The 6,184-nt window shown below is 41.5% G+C and overlaps 1 long non-coding RNA gene across 2 annotated transcripts; it reads right to left on the bottom strand.

The window, feature by feature from the left end:
* Window positions 1–2,250: 2,250 nt before the first annotated feature.
* LOC311083402 lies at window positions 2,251–4,591 on the bottom strand. Of its 2 annotated transcripts, XR_014606286.1 has the most exons (4): window positions 4,077–4,591; window positions 3,426–3,506; window positions 2,800–3,324; window positions 2,251–2,721 (listed from the first exon to the last, which is right to left on the bottom strand). It is a non-coding gene; the product is annotated as an uncharacterized lncRNA (long non-coding RNA). The 2 variants fall into 2 exon arrangements; XR_014606287.1 differs by lacking the exon at window positions 4,077–4,591 and having other exon boundaries at window positions 3,426–3,620.
* Window positions 4,592–6,184: the final 1,593 nt, after the last annotated feature.

Here is a 6,184-nt window from a genome sequence, read left to right as displayed (position 1 = left end):
AGCCAGAGCTTGCCCCACCGGATGTGTGGCTCTGCAAAACGGTGGGCACTAGTTTTCCGAAGCCGAAGTTGGACGGGCCTGGCTACCAAAGGGAGGGCCTCGCCCCAAGGACTGGGGTCGAGAAGAAACCCGAACCCCATCACATTCACTAGCAAAATGGCCAGGCTGTTGGCAACGCCGGCATATTAACGGCCCATTACGTGACGAGCGACCACGCATGTCGGGGCGTTGCAAGTGTACAAGATTTTGGGAAAGCTGTTGTAATTGCTCTTGTTGACATCGCAGCTGTTCTTGTTGAAGTTTCAACATCTCCTTTATTTCACTCACCTCCGACGGTGGGGGTGTCCGAGGCGGATCATGCGGGCTACCCTGTACCCTATACTGGATGCCAATAGCGAGGGAACAGAGTGGCTGCGACCCCTCATACCACCAGGCAACCCCTCTCGTTCCCACCGCATGGCCTCCCTTCTAACCGCCGTGAGCAAGGTTAGCTCACGGCGTAAAGCACCATCAAGAACGTATTCATTAAACTGATCCCTAAGCAGGGCTTCAGCATTTGGCATACCATCAGGTGCCTGACCCTTTATCTTGGCCATGAGACTCATCAGGGCCAACGAAAATTCTTGAAGGGTCTCACCTTCCTGCTGCTTCCTCGAAAAAAATGCCTCCTGCAATACTACATATGAATCAGTACAACCATAAAGTTCTCTTAATATGGCAATTATACGAGCTGGATCCCTCCGATCAACGCTAGGGCGGTACTTTAATCTCGTCACGAGCCTCCCCCTCTAAGTGGTCATAAAGGAAATCGGCTTGATCATTAGCTGCCAAATGCCGTACTCTCATACTTGCTTGTGCCTCCTCAAGCCACTCGCTCAACCGTTGGCCCGATTTCCCACTAAATATGGGACATGTACGTTCTCATGGGATGAAAACCATCCTCTCCGCTATGGGGACTGCAGCTGCACCATTACTAGCAACATTAACAGCTGGTGGCAAATTAGGTGGTGCAGGGACTACATTGGGATCCTGTACAGCTAAAAGCCTGTTGTTGGCGAAGCCTTTCATTATCTACTTTAAGCTGGGCCACTAAGTCCCTCAACTCTTGTAGTCCCTCGTCCATGGCTAGCTCAAAATCACCAATCCCAATACAATACAGGAGAAACAAAACACAATCCCCAACAACCTTACCTGACACGTTACGGGTCCACGTAAGAACAACTGCTGCTTTGCTCAAAAAGAATCGTCATCCAACTGCCCTCAAACAAAACACAAGTAATATTCATCCACAAAACAAAACAAGAAATAGGATACACTTCTCTGTTATATTTCAGGCTACCCTGCCGACTATACGCCAAATGTAGCAGCGGCAGTAATGTAATTCGACTACGCCACCCCGAGATCTAACCCGGGGAACTGTAAGTAACCACCAAGGTTTCTATAGACTTAGGCCATCAGGTTCGGGCACTGAACAAACAGAGAAGTGGTTCCATACAAAAAATACAATTTTATTAATCAAATTCACAGCAAATTCACAGCAAAAGTAGTAAACACTCTGAATGCTGACGTCAGCACATTCCTAAAACACTACACTCTGGGGAGAGTTAATACCATATCACAACATATCTAAATTCACAATCCAATGGATTGAACAATTCATTTTCATCAATAAAACACAATAATAAATAGCACATGAGATGGGTGAGTCAGTGTACTGACAGGGAGTCTCTCACACACGCACACTCACAAGACCGAGCTTGAGGCTTACTGGTGGGCGTCCAGCGACTCGGGCTGTCGGGCATGAGTATCCAGATAATCCACCCCAACGCACGTGCGCAACCACACAACCAGCACAGCAATAATCACACTGTGAAGGTACCCACACTACACACCAAAGAGGGCCCACCACCTCGAGCGCGCCGTCCCCACCGTCAGCACTCAGCTCCTCAACATATAACAAGGACAGAATAAACAAAATTAACTACAGGTCATAATTTCAAACCAGAAATCAGACTAACACCACAATGACAAAAACAAAATAACTTTACCAACAACAGCAGTACTGATAAAGTAAGTAAACAAACAACAAAGAAAATTAAATAATGTTACAAAACAACAGTAATGCTGATCAATGAAATAAACAAACTAAGGAGAAAAATAATATTGCAAAACAACAATAATGCTAATAAATGTAATAAACAAAAAGGCAAATGAAATAACTTTGCAAACACAGAATACTGGTAAATGAATAAACAAAAAGGGCGAATGAAATAACTTTGCAAACACAGAATACTGGTAAATGAATAAACAAAAAGGGCGAATGAAATAACTTTGCAAACACAGAATACTAGTAAATGAATAAACAAGAAGGGCGAATGAAATAACTTTACAAAAACAGTAAGACTGATAAATGAAATAAACAAACAAACGAGACAAACGAAATAATCGTTAAGAAACAAGGACGCACAACCCACTCAAACGATCACAATTAAATCACGTAACAAACACATTCATCCGTGGATAACTGAATGAGGGCAGATACTCAGTCGGCCACACAAGTGGCCAATGATGCAATTTCTTTGAAAGATGAACTCAGTCCATTAACTCGGACTCGGCGAAACAAAGTTCCGCACCTAGGAGAGACGTGCATTCACAGCACAAAGCAAAGCAGCAGTGGCCCCAAGGCAGGCCGCAAACGCTTCCTTGCGATGGTAGCTATCCCTAAAACACACAATAATAGTTCTATTAAACTACCACCCAAATAAGGCAACCACATAGCCCAATTGTAAAACTACTTACCTTAGCAACAGCACGCTGACACACGAATCTCGCAGGCAATGCACAGTGCGCGAGTCAACAATAACACGTTATTCCGTTCAATCCAATGGAAAACGGGGTAGCCGCAACAAAGCAAGGAATTCTATGGAAAATCGGAATCCTACATAAACCCCAAGCAAACCAGCAACAGTTCAACACTTACAAATGACCTCTACATACCTGCGACACCACCAAAAACTGGGTGAACCCAAACAACACGAGCCTCCAGCGTCACGCACTACCCGGGGTTACGTTCGAGCTATAACATGCTCCTCCTGACCTGATTGGCCACCACGAGCCAATCGTAAACCGGCTAGAAAGGATAAAGCCAATATAACTAAATGGGGAGGAGGGACTGAATCCAACCACAATCCATCCTGCCACACAGAGGCATATTCTCCAAATTCCCGACATCCACATCTGTTTCCATAGCTTCAGGTTCAGTAGTTGAGTTCTGGTGTAATGGCTGAAGACATCTTCTTTTGGGGGAGGTCTAGCTGGTGTTACCTAAAGGGAAAAAAAGGTGCATTAGTTAAACATGACAATCAAGCATATTTAAATGAATGAAATGTGATGCAATATTATGGCTATCCAAGAGACCTACTTACATGACATTCATAACCCATGAACAACACAGGATAGGGGTTTTCTCTTGTAGGTTGTCCGTCAGGAAAATGTATCCCACACACCTTAGAGTGGTAATGAAGATGAATACATAATGAGCGATGCATTGGTGGTAAAAGTACTTCTCAAACATGTGTGAACAAGACAGCACTTTAAATAGCACTCTGCACTTTCTCTTAGTTAACGTCAAACATGCACAATTGCATTTTACCATCCTATTTATGATGCGTGAAAGGGGGTGTATATGATTGTTCTTCTTTTTGTGGGGTGAGGGCCAAAACTGTTGTTTATCCTGTCCTGTCCATCTTATTTGTTTTGTCTAGTCTTTTGTGATAAGTCTCATGTTGTATCAGATGTACTATATGGCAAATATTAGGTTTCTGCAAGGACGAACATCTATCTATTTATAGTTGACATAGTAGTTTAATTATCTTTTTATCCAAAGCAAGCAACGAGGACTAACATTTAAGCTGATGCAAAGAGAGGAACTTCAGTTTGCCAAGCAATAACGTAAGAGCTTGAGAAAGTTCCAGTTACACAGCAACAAGATATTGCTAGCGCTGTTTCACTGAGTGTTACACACACTGCATGCAATCTGTGGCATTAACAGATTGAACAGTCAGAGCCAAACTTACCACAGTATTCTTGTTTAACTTGAAGCCATCTCGGTTTATGTGTTTCATCCACTTTTGACGCACATCTTGGTCCTCCGCTCGACCAGGAACTCTGTGTAATCCGTATGGCCGTAAACATGGTCAGTCAGTGTGCAACAAAGGTTCGTGAATTTCACAAACGGTTTGATTCCAGGCCTGTAGTTTTGTGCTGTTGTTAAAACAGCCAACCACACAACACGCTCTTCCCGGTATCACTGGACAGCATACGTACTAAAAAAACAGCTAACATTTGCTACAGCCGCCTACGGGACCAACACGCTACTTCCGCTACTTCCTTAGCAGCAAGGCACGCAGTAATGGCGGCGCTGCTTTACTTCCGTGTTTCGCTGGATTTGTGTATAAGACGATAGAAGGACAATGACAGGAAAGCTTGAGTGTCTTGTTGACATTTGAAGGGAAAATGCCTGAAAAGATACAAATGGGATACATAAGTTACCCAGTAAGAGTGTATGTACCAATGTCAACGAATTTTAAATGTCAACGAATAGGACATGTGGCTGCAGTGTGTCGGGGGACGGTAAGATGTGCAAAATGCAGAGGTGAGCATGATTATGATAAATGCACAGAGGTGAATGGATTAAAATGCTGCAACTGTGGAGGTGCTCACAGTGCAGCATATGGAGGATGTGAGGTACAAATTAAAGCAAGAGAAGTCCAAAAATACAAGACTGAGCATAAAGTCACTTATGCGGAAGCAGTGAAGGTCTGTAAAGGTAAGGAGGACAGGAGGGATGAGATGAGGGATAATCTCAACCAAGATGCAAGGGACATGAGAAAGGTTCAAACTAAAGAATCAGAACAACAGTGTGATATAAAAGAAAATACTTTAATAATGACTAAAGAGAACTTTCTAGCCTTTATTGTTAAGGTTATTAATGTCACTGCTATGTTGCCAAGCAGATCGGCAAAGATTAAAACAATTCTTGAAGCTGAATCAGAATTCCTAGGGATATCTGGGATTTCAGTAAGCGCAATACATGAAATTCTAACTAGAGCAACAACAGTAGAAGGTTCACAGGGATCGGAGTAGATCAATGGTGATAAATGTAATGCAATGGAACGCAAGGAGCCTTGTGGCAAATGGTCAAGAACTTAAAAAATATGTACTCGATTTGGAACATAAACCAAGTGTAATTTGTGTTCAAGAGTCTTGGCTCAAGCCAAATCTGCAAATTGCATTACCAGGATATAAGTCTGTTCGAAAGGATAGGGTTGGGAAACAAGGGGGAGGGGTGGTAACTTTTATAAAAGAAGGAACTATATATAGGGAATTAAGTGAGGTTAAAGATATGGAATGTGTTGTAGTTGAAATATATTTTAGAGAAGAATCAATTGTAATATATAATTTTTATAACCCATGTAAGAAGATTTCAATAAAGTTGTTTGAAAAGATTAGGAAAGAGACAAAGGAATTATGGTGTGGTGATTTTAATGCTCATAATTGGCATAATGGCAAAGTAAAAATATAGATTATAATGGGGAAGTAATTGAACAGCTCATGGATGATCGATCATTAGTATGTTTAAACACAGGAGAAGGAACTAGGTATAATTTAACAGAGAATACGGTATCAAGTATAGATTTAACATTAATATCAAATGGTATGGCTGAATTATGTGAATGGAAAGTAAATAGCGAGAACACAGTTGGGAGTGATCATTTTCCAATTATTTGTAAAATAAATGTAAATAATAATCCAGAATGTTTACTGCAAAATAAATGGTTGTATGAGAAGGCAGATTGGAATTCCTTTAGTAAGCATTGTGAAGATAATAAAGACTCAGTGGCTGAAGATTCAGTAGAAACTTTTTGTGATTCAATTACAAATCTAATAATGGAAGCTGCAACATTATTTATACCACAAAGAATAGCAGGTAAAAAAACCCCAGAAATATTCCATGGTGGAAGGTAGAATGCAGTAATGCAATTAAAGAAAGAAAGAAAGCATTTAAACAACTCAGGGAAAATATGAGTATGAGAAATTTGGTAGAGTATAAGAAAGCAAGAGCTAAAACAAGAAGAGTAATTAAGAATGTGAAGAGAGAAGGATGGAGAGAATTTTGTTCTAC

Source organism: Abramis brama (genome assembly GCF_963993115.1).
Source record: "Abramis brama genome assembly, chromosome: 5".
In the NCBI taxonomy this organism is placed as follows: Eukaryota; Metazoa; Chordata; class Actinopteri; order Cypriniformes; family Leuciscidae; genus Abramis; species Abramis brama.
The sequence above is the reverse complement of the archived record's forward strand: the minus strand, read 5'-3'. Positions and strand labels throughout refer to the sequence as shown.